The sequence below is a fragment of the Vidua macroura genome, chromosome Z, assembly GCF_024509145.1.
Source record: "Vidua macroura isolate BioBank_ID:100142 chromosome Z, ASM2450914v1, whole genome shotgun sequence".
In the NCBI taxonomy this organism is placed as follows: domain Eukaryota; kingdom Metazoa; phylum Chordata; class Aves; order Passeriformes; family Viduidae; genus Vidua; species Vidua macroura.
Window position 1 is genome coordinate 63,522,638 of NC_071611.1, and position 14,214 is coordinate 63,536,851.

Consider the following 14,214-nt stretch of genomic DNA (forward strand, 5'->3'; position numbering starts at 1 on the left):
CTACTTCTGAGAAAATGCATTCTAAGAATTTCAGGGCTTGTTAGCCAATACCTTTTGGTCTGAAGAGTGAGCTGGCTGCCAGAGTTACAGCAACAATAAAATAAAAGCACAAGAGTTCTCTGACATGTGTCTGATATTTTTGTTCAGCCTGACAAGAATTTACAGCAAACATCCTGCCATGCACCAATGAGTCATGACATTAAGCAGGAACTTTAACAAAACATTTTTGTAAGAAAGTCAATATATCCATATATGTTAATTAAAAGGTTTTCAAAATTTTCTGTTGTCCTAAGGAAGTTTTCTGGACCTGGGATAAAATCTGTTGTCAGCAAGAACCAAAGGCCTCAGATCAGAGCTCTCTCTATTGTGGCTGACTGCATTACCAATCAGATGTTTTACTTGCCTGAGGGACAGCTTTCTGTCTTTTTGCCAGCACAATTCAGAGCAAAATAAATGCTAAAGACAATTGTTTTAAATTTGTTTTTAGGCATATTTCTAATAAGCCTCAAGAATCTGAAAGTAGCTAGTGGTTCTCTTGTACTGATGCCTGATTTTTTAAATGAATATTTAGCTATAACCTTATCCTTAAGAAATGTTACAGATTCATATTTAACATTTATTGAATGCACACAGAAAAACTTAACCTGACTCATCTTTAAAAGAAGGAAGGCCTTGTGATTGAAAAACTATGATTAATGGGTTAGTCCTTCCATTTTTAGTTTAAGGATCATACTGTCCCTTGGTTTAGACTTCAGACAGCATGATAATTTTAACCAAATGAAAGTGCATGTAGTGGCCTGCAGTTGGAGAAGTAGGAACTGTTTGTAGGGAGAGTTTTTTAACTTTTCTCATTTATTCTGATGTGAAGCACATCTGCAAGAGCTTTGGAAATCTCCTTTTTTTGTGCACCCTGCAGAGTTAGAACTCCTTTACCTCTAAAAATTTTCATCCTAAAGAGATCACATTGGGCCAACTATAATGTTTTGTCTTTTTAACATTTAATCTAAAGAACCAGAATGGAATAATAGTTGTAAAACGACACGGCCATCTACTGATAGAAAACTGTATAGCTTCTAAAAGGTATGCAACTGTAAGAAAGGGAGCACAGATTTCAGTACATGGTTAATGAAAATTTTCTGGAGATTCTATCATCCACAGGGTGTAATTGCATTGAAAGCCAACAGCTTTTAACGAAGACTTGGTGTAAGGAATGGATTATTGCATTACTAGTGTTTGTCAACCTAAGAAAAAAAATACTGGTAGAATTACAACAGCATAGATTTGTCAGTGAAACTGCAGGAATAAAAGAAACTCTCCAACAACATCTTATAAGTTTTAGATAATCAGGAATTACTTTATTCTGGCCAGGATATGCAATGGAAATCATTCCATCCACATGTGCCAGGATGCGCAGTAGAAATCACTCCATCACGCATGGTTAATTACCAGAATTTTCACATACTTGTATACAAAAACCCCAAAGAAATTCTTGTTTATTGATTCTACATTACACAATTCTTAGCATTCAATCTCCTGTTGGTTTTTGATCCCTTCACTTTCAATGCTAATTTGGTCCTCATTCTTTGGTTCTCTTATCAATCTTTTCCCAGACCAGGTGTCTCCAACTGCACCGCAGGAGAGGGGATGGAGGGTGGGGTAACTTTTGTTAATGTCCATTTATCTCCTCTGTGTCTTCTGGCTAGTCTCAACATATATATGTTAAACTCTGGAGTCTAGGTATCTTCTTTTTGCTTATTGAAGATCATCAGGCCTCACCCGGCAAATATCAAACTCTCAGTGGACAGATTCTTTTAAAGAAAAACTTTAATTCCCCTCCCCCAGGGCAAAGGCAAGCAAACCCATGACTAAAGTTACTTAAAAGAATTTTAAAAGTTGTATCATTTTGAACAGATCCTTCTGGGGATAATCCCTCATTGATAAGTGTGTGTGTGTGTGTGTGTGTGTGTGTGTGTGCGCGCACGTGAGCATATATTTTGTTGCTCTGACTTTATGCAGGTAGTTGAACTTTCAAGTCCCCAGTGGGAAGATGTCCCTAGGGGTAAGAAGGTCATTGCAGAAGCTCATATGCTTAAGGAACTCCAAGGTCTTTTATTCCCTTTTCCTAGTTGTACATGATGGCTAGAGAACAAAGATTGCAAAAAACTCTTGAACATGAAGATGGTTACATAATGCAACATAAAACTCCAATCAGCTTTTTAAGTGGTGTGCCACAGGTATTCTGCAAGAAATAAAAGTCTCTATCCAAATCTAGAGCATGTTCAGTTTGCATTTTGGTATAAAACAGCTGATAAAGAGGTCTGATATTTAGTAACTTCTTTGGTAGAGCAGTATCAGAAACATGAAAGATACAGTGGGAAATAAAGCCATGCCATTATTTAAGGGCTTACCCATGAGGTTTGTTTGCATCTCATTCTTTCTGACCCTTCTGAGCCCCTTCATCACTGCTGTGACACAAATGTCAGCAAAGTAATTATCTTGGGGACTTTCAGGCCTACTCACCTCAGACAGCTCTGTGAATACTCTACAAGGACACGTAGGAAACCAATTAACTTCTGTGAGTTGCTCTGCAAACTGATTCTTGCATAAAAGGATCAAGTTTGATACTGACTGCAGCCTTCTTAGATGTGGTGAAGTGCCATCCTGGGGGGGATTGTACCATTTAGGCCTGGGATTTAGAAATCAACATCTTCTGCCATTAAGGAGGCCTTTCAGAAAGAAATAACCTCTTTGCTCCATGTTCTACAAGAATATCAAAATTATCTGAAAAGAGGTGAGATCACAGAAGTAGGCAGAATTTAAATGCTGAGTGTTATAAATAACAAATATAGTTATTGGCTTTTGCATTTATATATTAGCTTTTGTTTTGCAAGTTATTATTGATCATAAAAATCCTGATATAGTGCAATTTAATTACTGCTTTTGATATCCTGTAATTACTGCTTTTGATATAGTATTATCTGTCAGTTTATGTAGGCACTGTATAGCTTTTAAAAATAGAAGTGTAATATATATTATCTTAGACTGTAGCATAATAGAGACTATGAAATGTTGAAATGCTTTTTCATGTAATTAACTCAGAAAATGGTTGAAAATAATTAGGTGATTTCTCACATTTGGGGACTGTCTTATCTGAAAGACAAGATAAAGGAAATGGAAACCAGAGCACCAAAGAAAAGAAGAATTTATTGACCCTCATTATCAGGGAGTGAAAATACAACAGGATGGAACCACAAGAAGAAATAAAATATATTCTCCAAGATGGCATGTCAAAGGTTAAAACTAAGCAAAAGAACATCTAAACTCAAAGGAATGTTTGAATATGTATAAACTCTTATGAATATGCATGTACCCCCTGTAATGTGACAGTATATAGAGAACATGGTTTAAGTTAACAGTGTGCTTTTGGCAAATAGCCAGGCACCCCAGCACTGGATTTTATCCCTTTTATTCCTTAATAAACTTTTATAAAAATTTTAAATAGTGAGCCATGTTTCTCACACTAAGCAAAATGTAACAATAGCAACATTTGACAGAGGTGAGGTTAGTTGCTGCAGACTGAGAGAGATATGCAGTATCTTTAATAAACATTAACAAGACTAGAAATAGAAAGTTTAACTTTCTTGTCATGGAGTGACACAACGTTCTGGATTTGGTCTTGTATATGAACTATGCATAGCAGGTGAAAGCTTATGTGGATACATGTATATATGCTCCTTCTGAAAACCGTGATACAGATCCCTTCTGATGTACTAGTAAATAGCAAGAGTCAGTTTCCCTGTGTCATCTGCTACTGCTACATCCAGGCAAATTCCCTCAAAATATTGTGATTAATTTAGAGACATAACTCATTCTGGAAGTACAGTGATGTGAATGACATAAGCACGTGTAAGTATGTAGAAAATATTCTGGCAGTTAACTCACCCTCTGTGATTAGATGGACAAGGAGTGGGCCACTGGCAAAGTTCACAGCCTGACAGCTGTGGTTTACTATGAGCCCACATCAATCAACATTCATCCTAAACACCTGAGAGGAAGTAAGGGGGTAAGGGCGAAGTTAGTCCTTTCCTGTCCTACCTATGCTGTCTTGAGTTATTTCATCATCAATATGTCTTCTCCACAGGCATAAACACACACTGATATATGCTGTATCCCAGTGGCTATGACACTGGTGGAAGTTGTAATTCACACATGCAAAATATGATAAAAACATCTGGTACCTACGTCTGAGTTATGCCAGTGAAAGAACTGCAAGATTCTAATCCAAAACATTGGCATGGGAGTTGGTATATCCAAGGCAAAAGTATGTGAGGCTTCATAAATATGAAACAACAGTCTTTAAAAGTGCTTTGTTTGTGTAGAATCCAGGGCTAATGCTCAGCTCAGACTTGTGTTTTAGCAAGAGAGAAATACCAACACAATTCTGTGAGTAAGGGTGTGAGATTGATCCTGGCTTGGTGCAAGACAACATAAGGTCAGGAGCCTGAGCACTGAGATTTACCTGTGGGAGATAGGTGATCAAGTGAAAATCAAAGGCCTCTGCCTGGAAATTACATTTTGCCATGGGCAATAGGAATTGTTCTGTGCAAGCCTTGAAGCTATACAGCTAGGAAGCATGTCTTAATTTTTATCTTCATATGTGCACTGGACTTAGTCATAATTTGTTTAGAAAACTGAAACTATTTCGAACTATGTTTTCTTCTATTCAGTGGCAATATGAGGATAACAGTAGTTCTTTGAAGGGTTTCTTTAAATTTTTGGTCAATATTTTGTGAATTACATAAATGCTTTGAAGTTCTCATGTTTAAAAAATGTTTGGCAGGAAAATAGTAATTTTTTTCCATTTCTTTTTAGCCTTTAATACTTCTTTTGCTCTTTTGAGGTTTGTGGATTTTTTGGTGGTTGTTGGATTTTGTTTCTTTGTGTTTATTTTGTTTTGTTTTGTTTTTAGTTATGAGGGCTAGAAGTGTCTGAACTTTTAGTAAAAAGTGCACTGAATTTCTTATAAAAGATTTTGACTTCTGGCAGCCCAGGCTTGAAAGGAAGAATGGCGAATACCACAGAAATTGCATTAAAATCAAGATAGCTGGCAATGTAATAAAGCATGTAATCTTCAAATCTTTCTCATTTTCTGTACTTTTAGCTACAATTCTTCATTGGCCATTATCTCCCATCTGTGAACTTAACACATTCAAAAAAGTGTGCTGTAAGATAAAAGAAATAAAGAGAGCTAGGAAGAAAAAAAAAAAAAGGAAAAAATACAAAGTATGGCATAATAAACACAAAGAAACACCTGTCCGGGAAACTATAGAGCACAACAAGCCAGGATATACCTTGAAATCCAGTCCTTGGGTTTTTTTTGTTGCTTTGGTTTGGTTTTGTGGGGAAAAAGTTCCACTGTAGCCTTTAAACTGCTGACCATTTATCTTTAAGAGGTAAGAACCTTATAAGTTACCATAAATGTAATCACAGCTGTTTTAATATTATGCAGAAAATCATATATGTGCTTCTTATCTGCTTTTATAAATGTGTTATGCTGAAAGCAGATTCTTTTCCCTTTTATTTTTATCTGTAAAAATGAAGATTGCCTAAAGGATTTTTTAAAGAAGGATTAAGGATAGTCAGTGTTTCTCCTGATAAAAAACTTTTACTCCACTTTCCCATTTTTTCCCATAAGAAATGACTGCTGATTCCCTTCCTTGAAGATTATTTTTTTAATAATCTTAAATGAATATTTTCCTAGAAATAGAATTTTTGATAATGATACAATTCACAAGATCAAGCCCTGCTGGTGTCATCACATGCTCTAATGCAAGAAGATTACATTTGGCTTCCTGATGTGTGATGAGAAGGGAATTAAAATACTTTATCAAATAATAATTCTTAATTTTTCCAGATTTCTCCTTTCAGTTCCTCTTGGTACCCTTGTTACATTCAGACACTGCCTTCAACTGAAGCAACTTTTCTCTTATCTTGAGCTTTATTTAGGCTTTTGACCAAGGGTATGCTTTTGTGTTCTATTGAGAACAATCATGTTACCAGACTCAAGAATGAGAGCTGTCCTTTGTAGGAGATGTTGGCTAAATCACAGAACGAACTGGGTTGGAAACAACCTTTTGAGATCATCTACCTATGACCTCCTCATCAACTAAACCATGGCACTGAGTCCCATGTCCAGTCTTCTTTAAACACATCCAGGGATGGTGATTCCACCACCTCCCTGGGCAGATGATTCCAATGTGCAATCACTCTTCCTGTGAATATTTTTTTTCTAACATCCAACCTAAACTTCTCTTGGCACAGCTCAAGACTGTGTCCTCTCGTTCTGTCAGTTGTCTTCTGGGAGAAGAGGCTGACCCCCCACCTGACTACAGCCTCCCTTCAGGATGTTGTAGAGAGCAATAAGGTCACCTCTAAATCTCCTCTTCTCCAGGCTAAACAACCCCAGCTCCTTCAAACGTTCCTCATAGGGCTTGTGTTCCAAGCCCCTTACCAGCCTCGTTGCCCTCCTCTGGACGCGCTCAAGCATCTCAATGTCCTTCCTAAACTGAGGGGCCCAGAACTGGACACAGCACTCAAGATGTGGTCTTACCAGCGCCGAGTACAGGGGCAGAATGACCTCCCTACTCCTGCTGGCCACACTATTCCTAATGCAGGCCAGGATGCCATTGGCCTTCTTGGCCACCAGGGCACTCTGCTGGCTCATGTTCAGCCAGCTGTCGACCAGCACCCCCGGGTCCTTTTCCAACTGGGCACTGTCCAGCCACCTTGTCCCCAGCCTGTGGCATTGCAGGGGGTTGTTGTGGCAAATAAATCTGTTTAATATAAAGTCCTCTCATTGAGGATGTATCAGACATTAATTTATAAGAATCTCAATTCTCTACAGCTTTCATAATGATTTCAAAGCCTGGTTCTTCTGCTTTGAAGAAACACTTAGAATTGTGTCAGTGGAATTATGTGAAAAAAGGGGCTGATGCTGCAGCAAAAGAGCTCCAGGCAGAGTATAATGCATTCAAACATACCTACAGATAAACTGAGACATGCTTCAGCTGCTGCATAACAACACAACAGTTTATAATTTATTGAGTTCATCTCACAGCTCACACTTGCTTTTTTAGATTTTGCGAGACTTATTTGCAAAGAAAAGTTAAAAATATGCTAAAGATTACACAGTCAAGTCCTAACCAAGCATAGCTGACAAACAGCACCTATATATCCACATTGTGAAAGGAATTTGTTCTACTGAATTCCTTAAAGATTATTTGGTGCTTTTAAGTAGGTGGATTGCCTTCCTTTTACAAGGAAAAAATCACACAGCCGGGAAATCTCTCTGCTGCTTTCTTTTGCCAGTATTTCAACAGAGATAACAGCACGTACCTGAAACTCTTCCATAACAATAACATTTCTGATAACTAGTGGGCAGGAGCATCAGAAAGAGGGAGGACAAGAAATTAGTATAAAATGTCAAATATCCAAACAGTGCATTTTTAAATTTAAAAAATGATAAAATGAAATTGTTGTAGGACAAGGAGGGAAGGAGAGGATAATGCACAGCTAATGACTATAAAGACCAGCTTGTGGTCTTTCAGATAAAGCTCCTTTAAAAACCAGAGCAATCTAAGGCACATGAAGGAATCAAAGACTGTTTAAGGGAGCCTTCCAGAGTGTTTCTATTCCATTCAGCACATACTCTGTTTTTTCTTCTAAGCCTGAATTTGTACTACCCCTCACCATGAAATCTGTTACTGTCTTTTTTCTTTAATTCTTATCATCTACACTGACTGATGAGACTATAAAAGCTATTTGCAATGCTTAAATCTTTCATTGCTTTCTTCTTCAGATTCCATATGTGATTGATTCCATATATGACAGAGACTGACTTGTATTTTGAAGCTCAGCCTCAGCACAATCAGTATGTGCAGGTCTCCATGCTCTGTTCATGTCTGGTTTACAGGAGGGAAATATGATGTCCTCTTCTGTAGTGACGTAAGAATGATGTAGTAATTTCCACACACTATATCTTTAAATTGTGGTTATTTTTCCGTTATTTTAAAACACTGAACAGTCTCCTAACATAAGGCTTGTGAAGCATTTGCACACTTCAGCAAATTTTCTGTACCCTGTCTGTATCAACTTTAAATCTTCCAACTGTGTTCAGGCTTCTAGGAGATTCAGTGGCACTCTGCTGTATCTATTTGAAGCAGTCACCTTGAGCTTTCCTGTGTTTTTCCTTTCAAATTTCTTTACAAAGCAGTTTCAGGAAATATGACATAAAGGATCACAATAGATTTCTTATGTCTCTTTGGCAAGCTCTTCATGACAAGTTCCCGAAGAATCTCTTCAAGGAATATACAGCAAACTCAGTAACAGCTTGTTACCATGAGTTCTTGCTCAAATAAAACAGTCATTTCCAGACTATGTTTTCTCCTGGGATCTCTACAATCAAAGTCATAATACCATTTCATGTGTGGCCTCGGGGGCAAAGAGAGTAGACAGTGAAGTTCACAGAGCCCTGTTCTTTCTGCATTGCTGTTGGCCAGACTTGAGCTGATCTAGACTGGAAATGTACTTAGCCAGACTGTATTTTTAACTTTTTTTTAGTTTCTACTTAGTAAATCTAAACACTGATAGAACCTTTTGGAGTTAGAGGAACAGCATGATACAGGAAAATGAAAGTATATTAAGGCAAGAGAGTGTCCCAAATCAGAGAATAAACAGATTCCCCATGGATCAGTATTTGCTTTCCAGGGGATGGAGCAGATGTAGGAGGGAGAACTAGGAAGAAGGAAGAACTGTGAGCCAGGAATGTGAAAGGACTTTTAATTGTCCTGGCCAAATTTTGAAATTAAACTATTTTGTTTTCCAAGGTCTTAATGTCAGTCTTATATACACCAGTCACCTCAGAGTAGGAAAGTCATCTGGTGACCAAAGGTCTCCTAGCTGCAAGGATGAAAACTTCCTTGGGTGTAGCAGCACGCCAAGCATGGCATGCTGGGTGGTGGCGGGCCAGGGGTGCGACCATCCCCCTGCGAGTTCTGCAATCCCAGCTATCGGCAGGTTTGGCGCAGGGACAGATAACGAAGACACGGGTCTTGGGGTAAACCAGAGTGTATTTATTGGATGGACAAGATGAAGCCCCGAGACAAGACTCGGGGGGTGAACAGAGATTTTATACAGTAACTTAGGAGGAGTGGTCTAGGAAAGTGAACCAATGAGGATGTGGTAAGAGAGGAGTCCAAGGTGGGACAAATAGTTTACAAACCTATCAGGGAAAACAGGGGAGGGGAATAACACAAGGTAATGAATGGGGTGCTGAGTGCAACAAGACAGACATAGAACTCTCTGGAAAAGGGGGTCGGGATAGGGAGGATTGACAAGGAACATTCTGGGAAAAGGGGTGGGGAAGCAGAGGACTGACAGCTCGGAATGGAGGGGGTTAGGGAAGGTCTTGGGAAGATTGGTAGCTCGGGAGAGGAGGGAATTAAAGAGGAGAACAGGGGCAGACATGAATTTAAACAAAACACACTACAACACTTGGGAATTTTAACCCCAGATTTCAAATCAACAGGACAGTTTGGTTAGGAAAGGACCTTAATGATAATGTGGTTCCAACCTCCCTGCCATGGTCATGGACACCTTCCACCAGATCGCTGAGAAAACCCAAGAGGACCAAACTCTAGATCCTTCCAATATCACAGATTAAGAGGACAGGAAACCATACAGATATTTCCTACCTCACCTCACTACAGATAATCTAGATGTGAGGTAAACTAGGTGATTCAGAGGACAAATGAGCCTAGCAACACATTGGGTGAGTTTGTGTGGTTTCTGTCATCTTTTACAAAATGGTAAATGACATTTATATTGGCAGGCAAGTCCGGTCAGTGCGTGATGACATTGACCTCTCAGACAAATGGAAAAAGAACTTTCACGTAAAATTGTTAAAAGTTCTGTTAAAGGAAAAGATTGGAAGCTAAGTCAAGAAGGACTGGTGTGACCCATTGTGTTACTGATGCTGCTTAGCAGAACAGTTGAACCCAAAGTAGAGCAGCAGATAAAAACAAAGTTGATACTGGAAGACACAGAACCATATAATATTCTTTAGTGTTCTGTGTGGCAGCCATAGGTATCATCCCAAAATGGAACAGGGAGATTTGGCCCAGGATTCTAGAAAAAATAGGTGATTTCAGAGTATGCTGTCTAAAGGCCCAAGGATATGTGTTGCTGTGTATTGCCTCCAACAATGCTGTTGGATGCATCTGCTCTCAAATCCATCAGTTTCAGTGATCTGCTGCTCACATAAAAAAAACAGGCAGCAAGCTTTTATGAAGGTATTCCTCTACAGGTTTACAGAAAGTTTGTTGAATCATTTCAAATTTTCTATATGGTGAAACATAAAAAACAACCCCAACTATTAACTTCCAGGTGTGAACTAGCTTGCTTAAGGATGGTGACCCAGGGGTATCTACAGAAGGAATGGAAGCTGATCTGAATTTTTTCATTAATGTAGAAGCTTTCCTGGTTTTACAGGGAAGAGATGTGATCAAGAAAGTAAAAAAAAAAAAAAAAAAAAAAAAAAAAAGACAAAGAGGATCCTACAGCTTAAATGGGCTTTTATGTATTAAAGAAGGTTGTTAGCTTGGAACTGGTTTCAGCTTAAAAAAAATTACTGCAGTGGAAATATGCATCAGTGTGTGTAGGAGGGCAAAACCACAACCAGTTAAAAATTAGCAGAAAAATGGACCTGCAAGAGCAGTAATACACAATCATAGAGAAATGCCACCCCGCTGTAAAATGACATTAGAAACAGCAGTTTTGACCCCTATGATTTATTTTTATATTAGTATGAAAAGGTTTCATTGAACTGGTGAAATACATTCACATCTAAGAACATATTTTATAACATTTTGTGTTATAAAATGTGACTATGGCCATATATAAAATACAACAGACTTAAATACCAGTAAAAGGGGATCAGAAAGTTTTGGGGTGTTTTTTCTTTTTTTTTTTTTTTTAATCAGACCCTTTTCTCATTTCATTTCTGAATTCTATCACAGCAGATCAGCCAAATGCTGTCACAAAATCTGACTGGTTGGATTGCAACAGGTGCTCTAGCATTTGTGGAGAAAGATTGTATAAAGTGAGCTCATAGGGCTGGCTTTGCAGTGATATTATATACTCTCTTTTTTTTTCTGCTACATATCAATAATTTAGTGAAAACAGAACAATATCTCATCCACACTTGCACATAACCTCTCCCCCAAACCAAAAAAAACCACAAAACCTCCAAATCCACAATAAATTTATCCCCCTCAGTTGCTGTGTGCTGAAAGACACAGGATGACTGACTTATCCTTCAAACACAGCAAGGACTGGAAAGAACTGGGAAAAGAACAGAGGATGAAATTTATATAAGGGAGCCTGAGCAAAATCTCCATTCACTGTTCTCTTATGATGTTCTCTTTGCTCCTCCTCCCTAGGTCCATAACTTTGCACCCTGCTTTCCTAAAATACACTTCATTTCCTAAAATAGACTTAATAATCTTTGTTAATAAGAAATGGCATCATCATTTACTATTTCACAAGTTTGCTATTACAGCTACTGATCTGGTCAACAGCAATTATAAATTCCAATAAAGCTGTTTTTTACACAGTTGTTAGGATTTAAAAGGTTTGCCAAAACAGACCTTTTTTGAGATGCAAGACATACCTTACAGTGTAATTATATTTGAATATCATGCAACATTAAGTTGTATACAGTATGAAAATAGATATGCTGGTTCTGAAAATGGGTCTTCTTCACAAATAGCACCATTAATTTAATGAGTCATCTAGGCCCTTACTGGAAAATTCTATCGTATCAAATTTCTGCAGCCCTGCTGCAGCTGTGCTGCTTTCACTTCCTATGTATTGACACACTAGTTTACTTTTATCTCCCTGGAATTTTCTGGTGGTCAGGATTATGTTCAAGCTTTAAATACTCATCATTATGAATGTTTATAGTCTTTCACATTAAGGACTTGGACAATATTTCAACATGGCTTCTAAAATCAATGAATTATAATATTCATATTATAATTTTTCCTTGAGTAGCTGTTCTGGTTTGAAAGCAAAACCAGTGAGAGACTCCAAGTCAGAAATACAATTTATTGGGAAAAGGGAAAATAAACAAAATACATGCAATAATACAAAAGGAAAACCACTGACAAAGTCAGAATACAACCTGACACCCCTTTGGCCAGCGTGTTGGTAGCAGTCCAAATTGGAGTGGCTGCAGTCCTCTTGGAGTGGCAGATGTTATTTCTGTTGGAGCAGTGGTCCTGCAGAAAAGGTGTAGTCATCCAGCAGAAACCCCAACTGTGTCCTCTTGGAAACCTGTGGGAAGGCTGCCTCTCTGCCCAAAAATCCCAGAATATATCTAGGTGGGAATGCTTAGCTCCTCCCCCCTGGGCAGAGCATCTCACAATGGGCTGATGTCATTCTGAGTCATGAGGTGGGTCCTTGATCACCTGTTAAACAGAACTGGCTCCTGGAGGGAGTTACCTCTGAGTCATGTGGCAAGACATTGATGGGCCCATTAACAGGAGATAAGGAAAACTGTCCAGATGACAACTGCTACACAGATGGTAACAGAAAATATCCTGCTTTTCAGTCTCGGACATTATCCACCTCTTACTCTATTTCCATCTGCATCATGATGAAACCTTACACATAGTTTTCACTTAAGACTAGGATTCCCTGTGGTACACAACGGGTTTCCCCATCTTTCTGCATTACCCATCAAGTGTAACCGGGTCCTCGAGCAAAAACAATCCCACGGATGAGTTTGTCTTTGCCTGAGGTGGGATTAATCCAAACAGTCTTTCCTAAAATACCTTTCATATGTACCACAGGGACTTTATCTCCATCCACTGTGTGCAAGGGTTCAGACTGGGCAGGACCAGCTCGATTGATGGACCCTCGGGTGTTGACCATCCAGGTAGCTTTTGCTAAGTTTAATTCCCAGTTCCTGAAGGTACCCCACCCAGTGCCTTCAGGGTGGTCTTAAGTAGTCCATTGCATCATTCAACTTTCCCAGCAGCTGGTGCATGATAGGGGATATGATATATCCACTCAATGCCATGTTCTCTGGCCCAGGTGTTGATAGGCCGTTCTTGAAGTAGGTTCCATTGTCTGACTCAGTTCTCTCAGGGGTGCCATGTCTCCACAGGACTTGCTTTTCCAGGCCCAAGATGATGTTCTGGGCAGTAGCGTGAGGCACAGGGTAGGTCTCCAGCCATCCAGTGGTGGCTTCTACCATGGTCAGTACATAGCGCTTGCCTTGGCGGGTTTGGGGAAGCGTGATGTAGTCAATCTGCCAGGCTTCCCCATACCTGTATTTTAGCCATCGCCCACCGTACCACAGAGGCTTCATCCGCTTGGCCTTTTTGATTGCAGCACAGGTCTCGCAGTCGTGTATGACCTGTGAGATGTTGTCCATAGTAAGGTCCACCCCTTGGTCACAGGCCCATCGGTATGTTGCGTCTCTCCCCTGATGACCAGAGGCATCATGGGCCCAACGAGCTAGGAATAATTCTCCCTTATACTGCCAATCTAGGTCTACTTGTGATATTTTCACCTTGGCAGCTCGGTCCACCTGCTTATTGTTATGATGCTCTTCTGTAGCCCGACTCTTGGGTACATGTGCATCCATGTGTCGGATCTTCACGGTCAGCTTCTCTACTCGGGTGGCAATGTCCTGCCAGATCTCAGCGGCCCAGATGGGTTTCACTCTGCACTTCCAGTTGGCCTTTTTCCAGCGACTCAGCCATCCCCACAGAGCATTAGCTACCATCCATGAGTCGGTGTAGAGATAGAGCCTCGGCCACTTCTCTCGCTCAGCAATATCTAAAGCCAGCTGGACAGCTTTAAGCTCTGCAAGCTGACTCGATCCACCTTGTCCCTCAGTAGCTTGTGCCACTTGTCGTGTGGGGCTCCACACTGCAGCTTTCCATTTCCAACTAGTGCCTATGATTCGGCAGGAACCATCAGTGAAAAGGACATATTGTCTTTCAGTTTCCGGTAGCTCATTATATGGTGGGGCCTCATCGGCATGTGGCACTTGCTCCTCTTGTTCAGAAGATAATCCAAAAGTCTCCCCTTCAGGCCAGTTTGTTATAATTTCCAGAATCCCAGGGTGATTCGGATTTCCAATAC